Source organism: Cebus imitator, unplaced genomic scaffold (assembly GCF_001604975.1).
Source record: "Cebus imitator isolate Cc_AM_T3 unplaced genomic scaffold, Cebus_imitator-1.0 Scaffold214, whole genome shotgun sequence".
NCBI classification, from domain to species: Eukaryota; Metazoa; Chordata; class Mammalia; order Primates; family Cebidae; genus Cebus; species Cebus imitator.
Window position 1 is genome coordinate 932,844 of NW_016107529.1, and position 23,133 is coordinate 955,976.

Consider the following 23,133-nt stretch of genomic DNA (forward strand, 5'->3'; position numbering starts at 1 on the left):
TAAGGAAATTGATTTTTTTCCTGAAACCTCCAGAAGGAGCACAGCCCATGTAACACCTTGATTTTAAACTTGTGACCTTCAGATAAGAAAATAAGTTTGTACTGTTTTAAGCCACTAAATTTGTGGTAAGTTTTCATAGCAGTAATAGAAAACTGATATATTACCCTAGCATAAAGCAGGAGTTAGAAAAAGGATAGTTGTGAGAAGAAGCCAATGTTCAGTCCTGGCCCTCCCTGGCTCCTGGCATTGGTGAGAAGAGGGACAGAATTGATGGTGGTTGCCATATCTACCCTCTTAGCACACATTCATCACTCTGGGCCCTCAGGAAGCAAGATACTGCCACCATATTAGCATCATCATCCTTGGATCTCATGGACTTGGTGGGTGGTGGAGCAGGAGAAAAATCAGTGGATCTTCTTTACTAACAGAATCCTGATTTTCATAGGGCAACAAAATGTCTAGCTACAAAACATCTTTCACATCACACAACTCTGGCCAATGAGAAGTCGGAAGTCCCTTGTGAGTCTTCTAGGAAATCTCCTTAAATGGGAGAAAACTCAACTGGCACACTGCTTTCCCTCTACCATTGCCCTCCTTTCCCTCTCCCTTCTTATCATCTGGAATGCTGGTGTAATATCTAAAGCTGCATGTGCCATATTGCAACAATGAAGAAACAAAAGCCATGATGGCAGATTAGAAACACCTGGAGAGCCTATGTCCACAGTGGTATCCCTAAGCTGCGATAGCAACCCTGGATTATCTCCCCTCAACATCTTATTATTTGAGAAAAATACACTCCTTGATGAAGAGCTTCGCAACCAATGAACACATTCCTTACTGATGTGCTTAATTTATTTCCTTAACCCTCTAATCTGACAGGTGGGGTCCTGGGCTGTTAGAGTCCCCAAGCCATTCATCTCTGGCCCCAAACAGCCTGTCCCTCTACCCTGCTGGGCCATACAAACATTTTCATATGTGTACTGCTGTGTAAAAAAAGTTACATAACTTTGTCTCTCTGGTTTAAGTCTGATTATTTCTCTATCCCACTTGACCATTACCTATGCACTGAGATTTCCAAAGTTCCTCCACGTATCTCCACTGCTAGAAGCTCCATCACCACCTGTCCCCAGATTTTCATCAACTTATTGCTGCCTGCATCAGTCTTCTATGCATCCAAGACTCCACTTGGATGCCCATCCAGTGGCACTGACCTGTCTTTGACCCCAGTGCTCCTTGGTGCCTCAGTTCCTGCCATCATACTGACTAAAATATATGAACATCTTTGCCCACCTCCACATTTCTAGAGCTCCTCTGTCTCTCCCCAACTCTTCAACCCGCCCTCTTGCTCTCAATCTTGCTTGTCATCAAAGATGCACCCTTCCTTTCTTTTATCCCATTTTGATGAGGAAGGAACAGTTCTACCACAGAGTTGCTTGGATCTTTAATGACTCAGTAAAATATATATTTTTTATTTGCTGGCAGGACCTAGTTAGAGAAGGCTAAGAAGAGCTTCACACAGTGCCTACAGCTAATGCTCTTTAGCCCTGAATCCATTTGCTATTCTGGTCATCAGTGCTGGACTTTCTCCTCACCAAACATTTTTTCCCAGCAGCCCCCATTATCCTTATTATAATCTGGATTCCAATGCAATGCCACCATCCCCATGACTTCAATGCCCGTCAAATAGGCTTATATATGCCTCAACCTGCAATATAAGCAATCCAAGTTCTTACTCACGGGGTCTATGCCAACCCAGGTATGTAGCTAGACACGAGAGGGCATGAAATGTACATAGAGTCCTGAGCTTCCTGCTACTGAATGAATAATTAAATTTTCCAACTCTCAGTTTCCCCATTAGTAAATGTAGTAGCAGGATTACCCGGTCTCAGTTTCATCAGCCTGACACCAGGAGGAACCCCAGGGACAAGCTTGAGGCCTCAGAGTACATTAGAACCAGTATAGGAGCCAGGAGAGAAGGAGAAATGAGGGGGAGAGGAAGTTTTCAATCAGGTGCTGAGCTTTCACTGCCAAAAATTTCCCACAAACAAACCCACCCCAGCAAAGGAAGCTACTGTTGGCTGGCATGCTGCAGAAAAGAAGGCGGGCACGAGGCCTCATTAATCCGGCGGCTGTGGGATCAGTTGCAGATACCCCCAGCCCACCCACTTTTTGCCATCTGCTGCTGCTGCCGCTGAGCCAAAGGCATGCAGCTCTGGTGGGAGCCCAGCCGGAAGCCAGAAGAGGGGCCCAGACCCTTGTCTATGGTGCAACCTCAGCAGCCGGGACCCTTGAGGCCAGGCTCATGCCCTAGCTGTGTCTCCCAACCCCACCCCCATCCCCAGTGCAATGCTGCAACACTCCACAATTTGGAAGCCGCTGAGGGAGAAGTCCCAGGGCCCTGAAAAAAATATTAGACAAATAACTGACGAAACTGCATTGATTGACAACCCACTGTGTGCCAGACATGTACCTTTTATCCCATTAATACTATCCTAAACCACACAAAAATTTCAAAACTACATCTGCCATAATTCTTGATGATTTCAATATGCACAAAGACAATCTTTCCAATATCCTGGCTCCTCAACCTACACTCCTCCTTCCACCTCAGTTACTCCCTCCCTGCTCCTTCCTTAGGCTTTAATACCTTAATTTCAATTGTCAGCATCCTCTTGTCAATACCTACTTCCTATCTCGCTTCCTTTACTATCTTGACTCAAAATAACCCTTCAACCCTCCTGGGACCTTCAACTCACTTTCACTGTCCCTCACTCCCCCATGTCCTCTCTTCCCTTTCTACCCACTTTAAATTCCATATAAAATACATGATCCTTCCCTTGTGGACACTTTCATTTTCCTTACCCCTCCCTCAGTTCATTGTATTCTTTTGTTTCAACCAAAGCTCTTCATTTACTGTGTACCTGCACCCCTGCAGATGAACATGCCCTGCAAGAGGAAAACACATATTCATGCTGACCAGACTCCCTTACATTAGTGACCATCAGCCTCATATGGGCCCTGAAACTGCCTGAAGCTCACACTGTATTTCTCTAGTCCAATCACTCTCCCTCTCTCCTATGCGGTGTTTTCCTATTTTATACTCTTTCTTCAAACCTCTTAACACCTGCAGAACCTCCCTCATCTTCATTCCCAGCGGAAGACCCTACTTCCTATCTCACTGAAAATTGAATCAATCAGAAGAGAACTCCCGCTAGTTTCCTCTTCCACCTCTCTCCTGTTACCATGGTGAGCTGTCCATTGCTCTTCTACCTGTGTGTTAAATCCCACCCCTCACCTACTCAAGAATGTTGATCTAGCAGTTCTCCTCTCTTATTCTGCATCATTAGATTATTCCCTCTCTAGTGAGTCATTCCCATAAGCATACAAACATACTTTTACTTCTCTCATCTTAAAAAAAAAAAACAACTCCCTCTTTACCCTAACTTCTGTCATTACTGTTTCTCATTTTCCCTCAACAAAAAAACTTCTTAAAGTAGAGTGATTTTTACTGTCCAATTTCTCTTTTCCCCATTCTCCCTTGAACGTTAGTGAGATATGCTCCCCCACTGCTCTTCCCAAACTGCTCTTGTCAAAGTCATCAGTGATCTCCCCATTGCTAAATGCACATGGCGAGTCTCAGTCCTCATAGTGCTCAATCTTGCAACAGTATTTGTCTCAGCCAATCACCTTCTCCTCCTTGAAACCCCTTCTTTCCTTGGCTTCCAGGACTCCCCATTTGACATCTTTTCTTCCTACCTTTCTGGTCATCCCACAGTCACCTCCTCTGTTTGACCTCTAAATGTTGGAAGCTGAGTTCTAGGACCTCTTCTCTAACTACAGTCACTCCCCATGGTCACTCATCTAATGTCATGGCTTTCAATATAATTAATGTTCTAATGACTTCTAAATATATTTCTAGCATAGACCTCTCTCCTGAACCCTGGAGACACATATTCTATTGCCTAGTATGCGTTTCCACCTGACTACCTAACGCACATCTCAAACTTGCCCACCCCACAAAAAAACCCACCCAGTTTCTTTTTGCCCTTTCCACCCAACCTGCTCTCTTCTCCATGTCAACAAATGGCAGCACTGTCTTCTCAGTCACTCAGGCCAAATCCCTTAGAGTTACACTTAGCTCCATTTTTTTGCTTCTATTCCCTAAAAAGTCTCCCCACTGTGTACAGATTTGTATCTATTTTGTTCACTACTGTAACTTCAGCTCCTAAAAGAGTGCCTGGTCCTTAGTAGGTACTCAAGAAATATTTCCCAAATAAAGGTATAACTAAATTAATCACCTGTTCATTCAATAAATAAAATAATTATTACAGATTGCAATAAGGGATAAGAAGGAGCGTGCTATGGAGTAAGATAACTGGGAGGTTCTACTTAGAAAATAATGGACGGGTTCTCTTTCCCTGAGATAATGACTTTGAAATGAGATGGAATGAGCCATTGTGGAAAGAGCCAGGAAAAGAACATTGATGCAAAGGCCCAGAGGTAGTTATGGGCTTAATGGGTTCTAGGAAACAACAGATAGCCAACGTGGCAAAAGAACCAAGAGGAAAAGGAGAAAGGTTCTGGGAGACATCGGAGAGCTGGAGAAGTAGGCAAGGGCTAAGTCATGAAAAGCCTTGAATGCCAAGTATGGACATTGTTGCATTCAGTACAGAGATGAGCCCCAGCAAGCCTCAGAAAAGGAAGAGGATGGGGTAAAATTTAAAGGCCAAGGGAGAGACACCAGCAACTCCTCCAGATTCCAAAGTCTGCACCTCCTGCTTTAGAGAAAGCCAAGGACTAGAGTGCCTCACTCTCTTGGTCCAACCCAGGGTTTTACTGTGAGTTTGACAAAACTAACCAACTAACAAAAAGCAGGAGTGGATTGGTTATTCTAACTTAGCTATAAATCTAGTAATTGCTTGTATTTGCCTCATGTCACATAGTATAACTGTCTCTATGGGTGTTCCAGAAGGCAGACACTATCTGTGGTTGAAATATGTCTCTCTCTATAAACCACAATTCTAGGCCCTCCTAAGCCCAGACCTGGTAAGAATCACTACTGCCAACCAAGTCCCTATAAGATTGCAATGAAAAGCAGCCCCTCACATACTGCAAGCCCTGAGTGATAATATGGAACTTGTAGCAATGGGCACTCTATCCCCACCCTCTGACTTTAGGACAGGGACTAGAGTCTAGCACAGAGTACTCCAGGGGTACTCAAAAATGTCTGTTCAATTGAATAATAGGAAGGACTAAATACAACATCAGTGAGAGCTGCATGGGTAACTGAATGAGTGAATGAATGAAACCCCTTAGCCTCTCTCACTTGTCTTTCTTCTTATAGAATGTTCAAACCTCTTCCATCTTAAAAACAATAAAAAGACCACCTTGCTGGACCTCCATGTTGTTCTCTCTGGACTTCTCCTGGAAACCTCCTGTCAAGTTCCCCTGCAGACAATTTCTTGTATGTCTATACTTATTTTTTGTGGGAGATTTTACCCAATCCCATGACTATAAGTAATTTGTATTCTGATGGACAGATCTATATCTTCAGCCTCAATCTTTGAACCTATCTTTCCAGGTATCCATTAGACCTCTTCAACTGGATGTCAGCAGGTACTTTTGGACATGTCAACTCAACATATCCCAAACAGAACATAGTATCTCCCCTGAATTCTGTGCCTACTGAGGTGTTCTCATCTCAGGGACTATCACCTTCAATCATCCCCATTTTTTCTTGGTTTTGCCCTTGACTCCCCATTCTCCCTTATCACATACATCCCAAAATAATAACAATTTCTAGATTCTAAATATTGTCCCTGAAGTGTCAGGTTCTCTTGGATTCTTTCTGTAGGGGACATTGTCATCAAGGGTGGCCCCAAACTGCGTGAAGAATAGACAGATCAGCCAGAAGCTCCTGGGAGCCTGAAGGGAATTAGAGTCCAGTGGTCCAGCAGTGCTTGGTCCCTACTGTGAACCTTCTCAGATATTCTCTACGGCAGTGGCTCATGGTGGTGAGACTGTGTCCTAAAGAGTTAAAGAAATGAATCACTAACAGAAATTCTTAGTTTTTAGGATGGCAGAGAAGAAAAAAAAACAACCTGTCAAAAACACTGAAACTCCTCGACTAAAATCAGCTAGAACCAAGATGTTTGACTGGCCGTTGTGCAGAGCGAGCTTGCTGACATCACAACCACCACATGTTTCATACTAACTCCTCCCGAATTTGCACATGCAACCCATGATTTATCATGAAGACATAATTGTTCATGCCCAAGGAATTTTCAGACCTCTCCTTTCCTCCCACCAATCACCTACTAATCTCAGAATCCACCCCTTGAGCCTTTCCTAGTAAAAATACTGCATTAAAGCCAGTACGGGGAGACAGATTTGGGCTCGACTTCTACCTTCTTGAGAGTCAACTTTCAATACAAATCTTTTCTTTTCTAAAAAAAAAAATAGCCGATGTCATCGCATTGGCTTCCGGCACGTCAGGCAACAAGTCCCTTTTGTTCAATAACAGTGGCACCTCCACCATCTCTCTTCACCTCCTCCAGTATAAGTTCTGGTCAGGAACTCATGAGAGATGAGGTATTGGGAAAAGCATGAGGCAGTTCACAAATACCTTGGAGGAAGCAAAGGTAGCTATGAACCATCCAGAAACCAGAAAATCAAGATAAACAGGGAGAAAAGGACTAGGGATGAAGTGGATCCCTGAGGAAAACCCCAAGTGTGCCAGTGCTAAGATGGAAGCCCCACAGCATCTCCTGGCTAGGGTTGGTTATCCTGCAGATGAGATGGGGGTGAGGCATCAAAGTGAATGAGTAACTTCACAGTAACACCTTCTCTCTTTCTTCATCTCCCACATCTAATTCATCAGGACTCATCAGCAAACTACCTTCAGAAGTAACCCCAAATCTGATCACTTCACACCACCTGTCCCACTACTACTGTTGTTTTATACATATATAGAGAGAAATATATATAGGTATGTATATAAATATATATATACACATACATGTAGAGAGAGAAAGAGAGAGAGAGGTTGCAGAGAGGGAGAGAGAGTCTGTTTGCCACAGTAGAAATTAAGCTACATTGGAATGGAACCTTGATCTTGTTCACTGCTTTATTCCCATCAGCCAGTAGGTGAAATGGCTGGTACATAGTTGAGGATCAATAAATTTTTATTAATTAAATGAATATAAATGGATCAATTGATGGATGGTTGATTGAATGAACCAGAGAGACTGTAACTTGTATATCAGTCAGAATTAGCTAGGTTATGCTACAATAACAAACAACTCCAGAGTCTTGATGACTTAAAACAACAAAGGTTTAGTTTTCATGAGATATCCATTGTGGATCACCAGGGAGGCCTTGCTCATTGTAGTCACTCAGGGACCCAGGATTATGAAGGCTTTATCTTGACTGATACTGGCTTTCACCACAGCAGGGGGAAGAGAATGTGCTCCGTCTTCCACTGGTTCTTAAAACTACCTTCTGAAGGCATTACTTTCACTTATGCAACTAACTAAAGTAAGTCATATGGGCATGCCTAAACACAAGAGAGCAGAAAAATGCCTGAAAGGGGAAGATAAGTGAGATCTCTGTGGACAACCTTATGATTAGCACAGAGTGAGTGGGTCATATCCATGGAGTGAGTGTCAATGATAGTGAATGAGTCTTCATGCAACTCCAGGGGAAATCAGTAAATGCTTACAAGAGTGTGTTAGTCAGTCGAACATATTCTCTCCCCATCTTGCCTAACCCTTGCATGGAATCTGGTCTAGTTCCCCAAGGCCTTTCCCTGTGTCAATGCCATTTTTGGAGTACTTTCTCTACTAAGGATAGTCTGGGGCCCCACTGTACCTCCATATCACTGTCTTTTGACAGAAACCCTAAAACATTGGGCCTTGCTTTTATTAAAATAAAGCCCCTAGACTCCTGGAGCTTGGTGATTTGACTACCTGTAAAGCAGACCAACAATTCTATTTCTTTCAGTTTCCCCATTCCTTATGTTAGCCAGTTTCCATTTTCCATTTGCTCTTTCTTCTTTTCTAAGGACACCTGATGTACTGCATGGCTGACCTCCTCCCATTCCCATCCTACATACATACCATAAAGCTCTGCTCTAAAATAAGACACAAGCATTATGGAAAGAACATGGGGTTGGGGTCAGACCTAAGCTCAAATCCTGACTGTACCATTTACTGACCACATGACAGTTGGTTTTCTTGTCTTACAAAATAGGGGCAAAACTGACAACCACAATGGATTACTGTGAGAGTTAAATGAGAAAATGTATGCAAATCACACATAGTATATTAAGACAGCTGTTTTTGCTGTGGTGATCTTGTGGTCATGTGCTAAATCTTCCCTACTAGACTAAAAAGTCCTTGATGGCAAAGACCTAGATTCTTGCCAACACTGACTTCCCAGCCTCAGCAACTAGGGCAGTGTTTGAAACCTGGTAGGTGCTTAATAAATATTTGTCAATGAATATAAAGAGTTTTGTTAATATCAACTAAAGAAGATCCTGAGACAAGGCAGATAGCACAGACACACCAAACCAAAGCTGGATCTATCCTCTGTGAAACTGGCATCCAGCTGTCATCATATATATATATATATATATATATATATATATATGGAATTGCACACATTATTAAAATCTCAAAAAGTGACTTCCCTCCCAGCTGGCCTTCTGCTGCAATGAAATGACAAAGATCTGACATCTTCATCACACAATTACTAAAACATCCTTTTGAGTTGTCATTTTAAAATATTTGCCCAATTTAGCTGGAGTTTGAGTTTAATTATAGGAAGAAATGTGGGCTTGAGTTAGGTTACATTGAATTTGGGGAAGGGAAGAGCAGATAACTGGATCCCTCCCACTCACTGAAAGACTTTGGCTGGCCAAGACAACTCTGAAATAAGACTAGACATGTCAAATAAAGCAAAAAACACAAAAGAAACCTGGAAACCTTGAAAAGAAAGAGAAGGTCCTGGAGCAGGAGTTTAAGCAGGCCTCGCTGTAGCTTAAAATCCTTCACTGTCCCTCCAGGGCCTTAGGACACAGGGCAAGATGCCTAGCCTGGTGTTCAAGCTTCCCAGGGTCTTGCAACCCCTCCAATCTCTGCAACCTTTTCTCTTCCCTCTCCCAACTTCCCCCAATCCCTATGCATCCCACTGACCTATGGGCCTTGGGGTCTCTTCTAGCTTCTCTCTTGCCTGGGCCCACTTTTATTTCCTCTTCACAGTGGCCTAGACTGACCACTAGTCTAGTCCATCTGTCAACAAATATTCATTTGGGACTTCTTATGCACCCAGCATGATTCTAGATGCTGGGATAAGGCAGTTAACAAATCAAAATAAAATTCCCTGGCCTTGAAAAGGAAACCGACAATAAAAATAGTCACATAAATAAACCATAGTCTTTCAGATGTTGATAATTTCTTACTAACTTAGTTCTCTTTTCTTTTTCTTTTAAGACTGGTAAGTGAAGGTAACAAAACAAAATTTGTGCTTGACTCAGTGTACAGTTTTTGAAACATCTTTTTTGATCTTCTAAAGACTCAGGTCAATACCCAAAACCTTCCTTTATTATTGTATGGACATCCATTAACTGATATTTATTTCACATTATATTGTCCTTCTGACTAGATAGGGAGCTACTTGGGGGCAGGGATGGAGTTTGATTCTCATGAAGGCACTAGAGACCATCTGCTAAAAGAATGAGGGGAAGATTGTGCCAATTCTGAGCTGTCTATCTAGCAAGGTCTTCTAGGGATAAAATCCCTATGAGCTGAGATGCCTGTTTACTTTATAGCATCTTGGAGAGAAGCACAGCTATTTCTCAACCCAACTCCATGAAAATAATTATTGCAAAACTCACCTTCTAGTGAGCATCTTCTATTGCCAGGCACCATGCTGGGCCCTCAACGTAGAATGTCTTTTTAGTAAGTAAAAAGTTCTCCTTGGTAATCCTCACAGTGCCAATAACTGTGAGAAGTACATGGAAATTACTAGCTGCTATCAATATTACTGTGTCTAAAACTACCGTTTTCCCCTGCATTAGAACAACCTGAACATTGTTAGGCAAAGACATCTAAGCAATTTTAAAATTATTTGAGTCATGACAGAGAGACTCACAACTGAAATATTTACCTTTCAATTTCAGGTGAGGACGTTCCCAGAGATTGAAGATGTGACAAGTTCCCGCATCGTGTGAGCATCAGAGAAAAGTTCCCCTGACAAGTCACGTGCAGAGATAGAAACTGTTGATTAAAGAGAGGATTAATTTTATCTTCCAAGTATTTCTACTGGGAAATGCTCTTAGATTCATAGAATAGTGGGGCTGAAAGAGTACTTTGAGGTCTCCTCCTCAGCTCATTTGTCTTATGAGTGGGAAAACAGAGGACCAGTGATCAGAATTGCATTCTAATTATTCAGTCTACCTGCTTTCACCCCCCGCTTCAATCTATCATCCAACTAGAATTTATTGAATGATCAAGGGAATAAAAATGAAGGAGGCATTTTGTCTTGATTCACCCATTCATTTATTCAGAAAGTATTTATTGAATATCTACTATTTGCCAGGCACTGTTCTAGGCACAGGGAATATAGCAGCAAACAAACCAGATAAAAATCCCTGCCTCCATGGAGCTCACATTCTAGAGAGAGGCAGTAGACTGCCTAGACTGTTGAATGGTTATAAATGCTAGAGAGAAGAATAAAGCAGAAAGGAGGGCCAGTGATATGGTTTAGCTCTGTGTCCCACCCAAATCTCACGTTGAATTGTAATCCCCAATGTTGGAGGACAGATCTGGTAGGAGGTGACTAAATCATGAGAGCAGATTTCTCCCTTGCTTTTCTCATGGTAGTGAGTGAGTTCTCATGAGATCTGGTTGTTTGAAAGTACATAGCACTTCCACCTTCACTCTCTCCTCCTCCTGTTCCAACACGTGAAGATGTGTTTGCTTCCCCCTTACCTTGACCATGATTGCAAATTTCTGAGGCCTCCCAGCCATGTTTCCTGCACATCCTACAGAACTGCGAGTCCATTACACCTCTTTTCTTTATAAATTACCCAGCCTTGGCTGGTGTGGTGGCTCACACCTATAATCCCAGCACTTTGGGAGGCTGAGGCAGGTGGATCACTTGAGGTCAGGTGTTTGAGACCAGCCTGGCCAACATGGTGAAACCCTATCTCTACTAAAAATACAAAAATTAGCTGAGTGTGGTGGTAGGTGCCTGTAATCTCAGCTACTTGGGAGGCTGAGGCACAAGAATTGCTTGAACCCAGGAGACAGAGGTTGCAGTGAGCTGAGATCATGCCACTGTACTCCAGTCTGGGTGACAGAGTGAGGCTCCATCACAAAAATAAAAGTAAAAATAATTTACCCAGTCTCAGGTAGTTATTTATAGCAGTGTAGGAATGGACTAATATGGAAAATTGGTACCAGGAGAGGGGTATTGCTATAAAGACACCTGAAAATGTGGAAGCAGCTTTGGAACTGGGTAATGGGAAGAGGTTGGAACAATTTGGAGGGCTTAGAAGAATGGAAGAACATGTGGGAAAGTTTGGAACTTCCTAGAGATTCACGGATTGGTTGTGACCAAAATGCTGATGATGATGTAAACAATAAAGACCAGGCTGAGGTGGTTTCAGGTAGAGATGAGGAACTTAGTGGGAATTGGAGTAAAGGTCACTCTTGCTATGCTTTAGCAAAGAGACTGGTGGGACTGTGCCCCTTCTCTAGACATCTGTGGAACTTTGAACTTAAGAGAGATGATTTGGGGTATCTGGGGGAAGAAAATTCTAAGCAGCAAAGCATTCAAGATGTGGCCTGGCTTCTTCCAAAAGCATATGCTTATTTGCATAAACAAATAAATTACCTGAAACTAGAACTTATATTTAATAGGGAAGCAGATCACAAAAGTTTGGAAATTTTGCAGCTTGACCATGTGGTAGAAAAGAAAACTCATTTTCTGGGGAGGAATTCAAGGTTGCAGAAGTTTGCATAAGTGAAGAAGAACTGAATGTTAATAGCTGAGACAACAGGGGAAAATGTCTCCAGGGTACTTCAGAGACCTTCACAGCAGCCCCTCCCATCACAGGCCTAGAGGCCTAGAAGGGAAAAATGGTTCTGTGGGCCAAGCCCAGGGCCTGCTGCTCTGTGAACCTCAGGACATGGCATCCTGCATCCTAAATGCGCCGGCTCAGTTGTGGCTAAATGGGGCAAAGATAAAGCTCTGGCCATTGCTTCAGAGGATGCAAGCCTCAAGCCTTGATGGCTTCCATGTGGTGTTGGGCCTGTGGGTGTGCAGAAGGGAAAAGCTGAGGTTTGAGGACCTCTGTCTAGATTTCAGAGGGTGTATGGAAATGTCTGGTTATACAGGCAGAAGTCTCCTGCACGGTCAGAGCCCTCATGGAGAGAACTCTACTAGGTCAGTGCAGAGGGGTGGGGTTGGATACCCCACACAGAGTCCCCACTGGAACACTGCCTAGAGGAGTTGTGAGAAGAGGGCCAACATCCTCTAAGCAACAGAATGTTATATCCACTGACAGCTTGCACCATACATCTAGAAAAGCCATAGGCACTCAATGCCAGCTCATGAAGGCAGACACAGGGGATGTACCCTGCAGAGTCACAAAAATGGAGCTGATTAAGACCTTGGGAGCCCAGTCCTTGCATCAGCATGTCCTAGATGTGAGACATAGAGTCAAAGGAGATTATTTCAGAAGTTTAAGATTTAATGATTACCCTGCTGGGTTTTGGACTTGCATGGGGCATATAACCCCTTTGTTTTGACCAATTTCTCCCTTTTGGAATGGGAGCATTTACCCAATGCCTGCAACCCCATGGTATCTTGTAGGTAACTAACTTGTTTTTTATTTTACAGACTCATAGGAGGAAGGGAGTTGCCATGTCTCAGATGAGACTTCCAAAGTCTCTTAGACTTTCAAGTTAACACTGGAATGAGTTAAGACTTTGGGAGACTGTTGGGAAGGCATGATTGTATTTTGAAATGTGAGAAGACATGAGATTTAGGAGGGCAGAATGATATGGTTTGGCTCTGTGTCCCCACCCATATCTCATGTTGAATTGTAATCCCCAATGTTGGGGAAGGGATCTGGCGGGAAGTGATTGGATCACGGGGGTGGATTCCCCCTTGCTGTTCTCGTAATAGTAAGTTCTCATGAGATCTGGTTGTTTCAAAGCACAAAGCACTTTCTCCTTTGCTCTTTCTCTCTCCTGTCAACATGTGAAGACATATTTGCTTCCCCTTTGCCCTTCCATCATGACTGTAAGTTTCCTGAGGCCTCCCAGCCATGCTTTCTGTACAGCATGCAGAACTGTGAGTCCATTAAACTTCTTTTCTTTATAAATTACCCAGCCCCAGGTGGTTCTTTATGGCAGTATGAGAATTGACTTATACAGCCAGTGAAGGGGAAGTACGTACAACTTTAAATAGGGTGGTTGGAGAAGGCCTCTCACTTAGAAGGTGATAGAAGCAGGGAATGGAGCCATGTGGCTATCTAGTGAATAAAATCCAGACAGAGGGAATGGAAAATTTAAAGGACTGGTGGGTCCAAAGAGCAATGAGGAGGCCAGTGTGGCTGGAGTGAATGAGAAATGAGATGTTTGTTAGACATCAACGCAGAGAGATAATAGGGGGCTGGGGAAGGGTGTACCATATCCCTGAAAGTCCTTGTACCATCAATGGCTAATTTCCTCTCATACTCTTCCTTCCCTTCTCTGTACTGCTTCCTTGTCCTCTGGCTTCTGGCTAGATTTGGCCAATGGGATGCACTGTCAAGAGGGATTAGAGAGTGGAAGGGAAGAAAAACCATGTCTCTCCGTTTCAAATGATATCTCTAGCAGGGGCCACATCTCTGGTTCCAGCTCCCAACAGACAGGCCTGCCATGTTTCCAGCTTCTGTGGGGCAGCTCCAGCTCTCAGACTCCAATGACATGGACTCTTCTCTTTATTCCTGCATGTCTTGGGAGAAGTGGTGGGCCCTGCAGTTGCTAAATTCATGGCTACCCCACTTTCTCTTGGTTACCCTTTTAGCTCTTCTAACACCTTTATAACTAATGCCCTACATTAAATAATCTCTGCTAAATTACCTGGCATGAATTGTGTTTTCCAGCTGGACTCTGACTGATAAAGCCTTCATAGGCCCCTGTAAGACTTCAGCTTTTACTCTAAGTAAAATGGGCAGCCATTGGAGAGTTTGAGTAGAGATTCATGAATTGCCTTGGAGCCTGAATGAATAGAAAAAAACAATTGTTTCCAAAAATGTTTCTTTAATTGAAGATACCTGCCCAGTGTTACATAGAATTTGTGATGGGACAGACTCGTAGTACCTGCTCCTCTGCTCTCCACTCCATTTTAAATAAATGGCATTGAGAACCTCAGAAACTTCAAAAACAAAGAAAGGTGTTTGGATATTCTCTAACAGTTTTATACAAGACTCAAACTCTTTGAAGGCCTTTGGAGGTCAGAGATGACAGTGAGAAGGCCCAGTCATCATTGACAGGACCTCACCAGTAATGCAGAGGAAGGGCTTTGTCTGTTTGATTTCCTGGGAGAGTGCCAGTTTTAGCAGAAAAGGGGAAGAAAATCCAGCCCCTGAGGAGCCCCTGCAATATCCTAGGCACTCTGCCAAGCAATTTTACATCCAATGGCTCATTTAATCCTACAAGGACACTGCTCAGTGGATATTAATATCTTTATTTTGAGAGAAAAAAAGTGCTTTCAGAGAGGTTAGGTAACTATGCTAAGGTCACATATCCTCTTATTCCATCAACAAGTGGATCAAGGACCAGCCCCTTCAAGGTGGTCATGAAGGTAGTGGAGTGTGGGAGACTGAGAAAAGTCATTGGATAAGAAAGCCAGGTCTTTGGACTCAAAGTCATTTTGCCTCTCTGAGTCTTAATTTCTTCATCTTTAAAGTAGGAATAACATCAGTGCTATCCATTTCAAAAAAATGTTTCTGATCATTTAAATGAACTAGAGTGTGGGAAGCACTTTGCAAATTTTAAAGCTCTGTACTAAAGACCTTTAACCTGAGGTCCATGCCTGAGCCTTGAGGCCTACAAATCTCTTGAAGATTATGCTAAATTTTGTTTATATAGGCATAGACCTGCTGGTCTCTCACACAATCTGAGTTCCCCTGTGCCTCTTACTGGTGAGCTTCTTGCTGTGCTGGAAGTGATTCTATTATTTAAAGAAAGGCTTTTTCATACAACATGGCTCCCAAATGTAAACCAACTAACTTCTATGTAGATGCTGTACTATATACTCTGAATTTTTAAAGGCATTCAAAGGATTTGCAAGGGTAATTTCAACTACATGTGATTTTTGTCTCACAGACTATCTTTAGAGCTGAACACCTGAATATGATGTGACTCCTCTGTGCATTTGTGACCAGAGAGTCCATGGCTTCCAGCATCAGATTCTTAAAGAAGGTGATTCAAAGTCTATTGGGAAGTTCCATTTTAGACAAATATTGCAAGTATTATGATGTTAATAATGATGAATATGATATGATAATTACATATACATTTACTGAGCACCTACTATTTGTAGGGCATAATTCAAGAATGAATTAGAGAATACACTAGGTATATTATATATATCCCCTCAGGGCTCATAATGCCATGGAGACAACAAGCCACATGTTCCTGGCAGACTTCTTGGAGGAGGTGGAATATGAGCTAGATCCTAAATGATGCTTGGAATCTTAACAGGTTAAGCTAAGATAAGCTCCTGCCAGGCAGGAAGACTGTATTGACAAAAAGCATGGAGTTAAGAATGTAGCAGGCCCTGCACAGGGAAAGGTGTGAGCCTAGTACAGGCTGAGATGTGGAATGAGCAGGGAGGAGGTGGAAGTCAGAAGAAGGTCTGGGCTTCAATGTCAGCCAGGACACAGACTCTACTCTCCATCTCAGTTTCCACAACTCATTCAGCCCTTTCTCTCCCCCAGCACTGATTCCAGAGCTAAGCACCCTATGGATGCTCAAGGATGTCTTGCTTTCAGGAAGGGAGACTCTTAACCTGACAAACTTGGATTCTGGTCCTGCTTCATCTACTAGCCAGCTGTGTGACCTTGGGCAAGACCCTTTCCCTCTCTGAACCTCAGTCTCTTAATCTGTAAAATGGGAATAGTCAAACCTCTCCTGCTGATCATACAAAACAAGGTGTTTGGCACTTAGTGGAGCTTATCTCATGTTAGTTAAACTGCCATCTTATGGGGTTCTTGGGGGACATCAAAGAGGCAGTAGATGGTCTAATGCTTAGGAAGAAAGACTGAGGACGGCCTCAAAGTCCTGCATTATTGCTGTGGTCACTGACCTTGAGCAGTTCTCATTTCCTCCAGAGGCAGCAAACACTTGGCCTTCTCTCATCGCAGCATGCTCCTCCTTCTGCAGCATAGGAGGAAGAAAGGAGATTCATTCATCAATCGCCTGGGCTGACGCCAGACATTGAAAATCTCCCAATGCATGCTAATGCCATCGACCCTTGCTGAGATGTGCTGGGCCATCAAACAAGCTTATTTGACTCTGATTCACCTCTGGATAAAAGAAAGGTTACACTGTTGATATGAAGAAATACTAGGAGAAAAGTTGTCCAAACAGCTCTCCCCAGACCTCAGTTTCACAACTTCTGATTAAGTTCAGATAATACAACCCTTCTTAGAGACGCCATCATACTATCATTGACTCACTCGATTATCCAACAAGTGTTCACTTTAAACAGACCCTGTGCTGGGTCCTGGAAACAGTGAGAGAACATAGAGCAGACTCTGTGCTAAAGAAACTTAGAGTCTGTGGGCAGGAAAGGGGAAAAACCATGAACCCCAACTGTGGACATTGCAGTATGATGAGTCATAGGACTGGGGTAGTCCAGGGTGCTGTGGGAGCCAGAGAAGAAAGCACTCACTAGCCTGACGTGGGGTTTTAAAGACACTCAGCACTCCCTGTTGCAGCACCTGCTCACACCATTTGCAACCGCCATGCCAATGACTTGCAGCCTTTCATTTACACCAGGCTTTTTTATGCATTCATGCCCATGGTGGATTATGTAGAAACAAGGCTTGGGAATCAATAAATGAATGCCCTTCCAGAGGAGGGTTCAAACTAGGTCTCACAAGGAGGTGCTTGAGCTGGATCTTGGAATCAGTAGTTCGCCCAAGGAGTGGTCAAGGGGAGCTGCATTGCATTTGGGTAAAAGAGAAAGCATACATGGAGAATAGCATGAAGTTCAGTGTAACTATAGCACTAGATAAGTGTAGGAGAATCTGTGAGAGTTGAGGCTGTGGGCAGGGGCAAGTTCACGAAGAGCATTGGATGCCAAGCTAAGGAGTTAGGACTTTATTCTGTATGTGAAGAGGAGGACTGCAATGGATTTGAAGCAAGGTAGTGACTTAATCAACCAGAATAACGACCCTGGAGCCTTTAACATAAGCTCCTAAGAGCCCAGGCTTCTACAAACTAGTAGAAAGAAAGCCTCTGAAATTTGACCCAAAGGCAAGCAAATGCATTCCAGGCCCCAACAGAGATTAGGCCAGTGAGCAATCCCTCTCCCTGCTAGACTCCAAGGGGACCAAGACGTCCCAAGGTCACCCTCTCCTGATAGCCCTTGACGTCTCCACAATTTCTTCACTCTCCAAGACCATTGCCTTTCGGCAGTCTCCGTGGCAAGGACAGATTTGATAGCGAGAAAATGGCCCACTGGAGAAATAAAATGCCTGTGTTTCTTCAGCAGGGAAAGCTGTTGGGGTTTTTTTATTATCATTATTATTATTTTTCTCCAAGCTGAACAAGTGACAGGACATAATAATATCGTTTATTCCAACTTGCTCTTGCAAATCAGAACTTTTTAATATTTTCCTTTCAAATGAAAATGCCATTTATCATTATCAAATGAAGTGCTAATGAAAACAACATGTAGAAAAAAACATATTCACACAGCAGAGCATGATGGAGCACCTTGTCAGCAGTCCATAGTCTTGCCGTTAATTTGATTTCTGCCAAAAATCACTTAAGTGAGACTTGGGGATTTTTTTTTTCTCAATGCTCCAGGCCTTTCTGCTGAGGCCTGTTTATTCCTCTCTCCTGAGAAGGGCCCAAATCCCAAGTTCATTTTAATCTGATTTTTAATGGAACTCCCATTGATTGCATGAGGGAAATGTGCAAGTCAGGGAGCATAAGGGACTACTCTTGCCTGTCTGTGGGTTATTGCCCATTTCTTTCACCCAACACAAATTTGGCTGATGGGCTTTGGCTGTGTCTTTGTTTCAGTAGGTATGTTTTTGTGGACTTCAATCAGGTGTGCCTCTATAGGTGATTATATGTTTGTGTCCATGAGCCATGAGGACAGTATTTGTTTGCCACTGGAGGCCCAGCACCTGCCCTATTGCCTGACACATAGTAAGCCTCAATAAGTATTTGTTGAATAAGTAAGTGAATGTTTCTGTATGTTTTCATGAAGCATTTGTTTTAATCTGTATGGGTTCAGATATGTGTGCTTCTATTCCCAGGAGTGGGACTTTCAGGGACAGGAACTCTGAATTTCTGGTGTCTATGTAGTACCTGACACATGGCAGGCACTTGGCAAGTATTTGTTGAGGGCGTGTGTGTGTGTGTGTGTATACACACACACACATATATATGGTATATATATGTTTCCACATTTTTTAAATTAGGTAAAATTTACATAACATAAAAAAACCATTTTTTAAGAGTACAGTTCAGTGGCCCTTAGTACATTCACAACGTTGTGCAACCATCACCTCCAAATAGTTCCAAAACATTTTCATCTTCCCCAAAAGAAACTCTGTACCCATTAAGCAGTCACTCCATGTTCCTCTCTCCCTCAGCTCCTGGCAACTTCTAACCTGCTTTCTGCCTCTATGAATTTACCTATTCTGGATACTTTAAGTAAATGGAATAACACAATATGTGACTTTTTGTGTCCGAATTGTTTCAACTAGCATAATGTTTTCAAAGTTCTCCATATATCTTTCTACATCTGTGGTATTTAAGTCTGTAGGTATGTGTTCATGCATGGAATACTTGGTACCACTCCCGCATCCCTAGGGCACAGGGCCTGACAAAGAATAGCTGGGCAATGAGGAAAACTTTTGCCATTCCTTTTTCTCCTTCCCTGCCAGGTACTCCTTGGCCCAGATCATCTGTCCTTCCTTACTCCCACCTCTGCTGTTTCCTGGCTAGCTCTGAATGATTATTTGGTGATCTGTCCAAGTGTCATCTATTCCAGGAAGAATTTCTGGATCCCAGACTAGGTTATAGGACTCTGCTCTGGACTCTCACTGCCCTTGCACTTTCTTTTGTCATCACCTTGGCACACTGTGTGATCATTGTCAATTTTCTTGTCTCTCCCTGTTAGATCATGAGTTCCTAAAGGAAAGGGACTGCATCTTCTTCATCTATGAAGTTCCAATACTTACCATGGTATTTAGCTTATATTGTGTGTCCCACAAGCGTTGGTCAAATGAATGAATGAATGAATTTTAGAGGAAAAGGCATTCCACAGAGAGAGAACAGCCTGTGCAAAAGCCCTAAGGCATGAGAGAGCACATTCATTATTAAAAACCTGTAACAGTTTGATATGACTTGAAGTCTGGTGTATGTGAATGAGGAAGAAAGTGAGAGTTAAGAGAGGAAATAAGAAGTAGGAATTGGCCTATCATAAACCTTCCTGAGGGCAATGGGCAGTCTGTGAAGGGTTTAAACAAGGGTATGACACAGTCAGATTTATGGGTTAGAGGATTCCTTAACTATTAAGTGAAGAATGGGTTTGAGAGGACCATAATAGATGAGAATGGACCATTTAGGAAACTACTGCAGAGTTCAGGCAAGTGATGATTGTGGCTTAGTTCAGGGTGGTGGCATAGAATTAGAGAGAGAAAACTTGAGCAGTGCTCAACAAAGTGGTCTGTGAACTGGGGCTGATCTGTAAACTAAAACCAGTCCATTCAAGACAAGTACAAAAAGCAAGAGGAAAGAACAAGGACTTGATAGTAATTTGACATTTCTGAGACATTTTTATTGTATTTTACAAAATCAGTCCACAGCATATTGAAAACAGAAACATTAAAGGTACTTCACCACAGATAGTTTAGGGGACACCCTAATGAATGCAGTATGTTGGTGGGTGGGAGAGAGAGAGGAAACAGGGATGACCCCAGCAAGACTGTCAATGATAGAGACATGTCAGAAGCATCTCTGTTTCCTTGCTTGGGGAGGAAATGTTTGTGAAATACACTTCCAGGGTTCATCAAAAGCTGGTGGTTTTGAAAAATGTCAGGGATTTCACAGGATGCCAGAAAAAATGAAGACAAAAAGCTGGGTCCAGAAAGAAAACTGGATCTGGGCCTAGGTGGTCATCAGCCACAGATGTACAGCTGTGCTTCCTTCTTCATCTTCTTCCAACTTTGCCCTTCCTCTGCTAAAAGGCATAGGATAGTATGAGCTTCTGTGGAAACTGGGAGTCATGTTGAATTCCTCCCTGACTAACATGGTTTAGCTGTGTCTCCACTCGAATCTCACCTTGACTTGTAGCTCCCATAATCCCCATGTTTTGAGTGAGGGACCCAGTGTGAGGTAATTGAATCACATGGGCAGATTTTCCTGTGCTGTTCTTGTGACAGTAAATAAGTTTCACAAGATCTGATGGTTTCATAAAGTGCAATTCCCCGGCGCACACTCTCTTGCCTGCTGCCATGTAAGGTGTAACTTTGCTCCTCCTTTGTCTTCCACCATGACTATGAGGCCTCCCCAGCCATGTGGAACTCTGAGTCCATTAGATTTCTTATTCTTTACAAATTACTCAGTATTGGGTATGTCTTTATTAGCAATGTGATAACAGACAAATACAGTAAATTGGTACCAGGAGGAAGGTGCTGCTGTAAAGATACCCAAAAATGTGGAAGCGACTTTGAGGGCCAATATTCAACATCTTTAAAGAGAACTTTCAACCCAGAATTTCATATCCAGCTAAACTAAACTTCATAAGTGAAGAAGAAATGAAATCCTTTACAGACAAGCAATTGCTGAGAGATTTTGTCACTACCAGACCTGCCCTGCAAGAGCTCCTGAAGGAAGCACTAAACACAGACAGGAAAAACCAATACCAGCCACTGCAAAAAAGAACCAAATGGTAAAGACCAACCATGCAATGAAGAAATTATGCCAGCCAAAGGGCAAAACAACCAACCAGTAATAAAATGGCAGGATCAAATTCACACATAACAATATTAACATGAAATGTAAATGGACTAAATGCCCCAATCAAAAGACACAGACTGGCAGTGTGGATAAAAAGCCAAGAACCATTGTTGTGCTGTATTCAGGATACCCATCTCATGTGCAAAGGCACACATAGACTCAAAATAAAGGGATGGAAGAATATTTACCAAGCAAATGGAGAGCAAAAAAAAGCAGGGGTGGCAGTCCTAGTCTCTGATAAAATGGACTTTAAACCAACAGAAATCAAAAGAGACAAAGAAGGGCATTACATAATGGTAAAAGGATCAATACAACAAGAAGAGCTAACTATATATGCACCCAATACAGGAGCACCTAGATACATAAAGCAAGTCCTTAATGACCTACAAAGAGACTTAGACTCCCACACAATAGTAGTGGGAGACTTTAACACTCCATTGTCAATATTAGACATATCAATGAGACAAAATCAACAAGGAAATCCAGGACTTGAATGCAGATCTGGACCAAGCAAACTTAATAGACATTTACAGAACTCTTAACCCCAAATCCACAGAATATACATTCTTCTCAGCACCACATTGCGCTTACTCTAAAATTGACCACATAATTGGAAGTAAATCACTCCTCAGCAAATGCAAAAGAACGGAAATCATAACAAACAGTCTCTCAGACCACAGTACAATCAAATTAGAACTCAGGATTAAGAAACTAATTCAAAACTGCAAAACTTCATGGAAAATGAACAACTGGCTCCTGAATGTAGACTGGATAAATAATGAAACGAAGGCAGAAATAAAGATGTTCTTCAAAACCAACGAAAATGAAGGCATAACATGCTAGAATATCTGGGACACATTTAAAGCAGTATCTAGAGAGAAATTCATGGCAATAAATGCCCACATGAGGAGCAAGGAAAGGTCTAAAATCGACACCCTAGCATCAAAATTGAAAGAGTTAGAGGAGCAAGATTAAAAANCTCAAAAGCTAGCAGAAGACAAGAAATGACTAAGATCAGAGCAGAACTAAAGGAGATAGAGACACAAAAAACCCTTCAAAAAAATTAACAAATCTAGGAACTGGTTTTTTGAAAAGATCAACAAAATAGGTAGACCGCTAGCCAGACTAATAAAAAAGAAGAGAAGAATCAAATAGATGCAATAAAAAACGATAAAGGGGACATCACCACTGATTTCACAGAAATACAAACTACCATCAGAGATTACTACAAACAACTCTATGCACACAAACCAGAAAATCTGGAAGAAATTGATAAATTCCTGGACACTTATACTCTCCCAAGACTAAACCTAGAAGAAGTTGAATCCCTGAATAGACCAATAACAAGGGTTGAAATTGAGGCAGCAATTAATAGCCTACCAACTAAAAAAAGCCCAGGTCCAGATGGGTTTACAGCCGAATTCTACCAGACATACAAAGAGGAGCTGGCACCATTCCTTCTGAAACTACTCCAAACAACAAAAAGAAGGAATCCTCCCCAACTTACTTTATGAGACCAACATAATCCTAAAACCAAAACCAGGCAGAGATGCAACTAAAAAAGAAAACTCCAGGCCAATATCCATGATGAACATGGACACAAAATCTTCAGTAAAATACTGGCAAACAGAATGCAACAGCAAATCAAAACACTTATTCATCATGATCAAGTAGGCTTCATCCCAGGGATGCAAGGCTGGTTCTACATACGTAAGACTATAAATGTAATCCATCACATAAACAGAACCAAAGACAAAAACCACATGATTATCTCAATAGATGCAGAAAAGGCCTTTGACAAAATACCCTCAATAAACTAGGTATCAATGGTACGTATCACAAAATAATAAAAGCTATTTACAATAAACCC

General features: G+C 42.4%; 1 long non-coding RNA gene across 1 annotated transcript in view; it reads right to left on the reverse strand.

The window, feature by feature from the left end:
• The window catches only part of LOC108318014, a 43,017-nt gene that overhangs the window by 5,898 nt on the left and 13,986 nt on the right, over positions 1 to 23,133 (reverse strand). Inside the window, exon 2 of the long non-coding RNA XR_001830986.2 lies at positions 10,168 to 10,277. This is a non-coding gene — a long non-coding RNA (uncharacterized LOC108318014). The remainder of the gene's footprint in view (positions 1 to 10,167; positions 10,278 to 23,133) is intronic.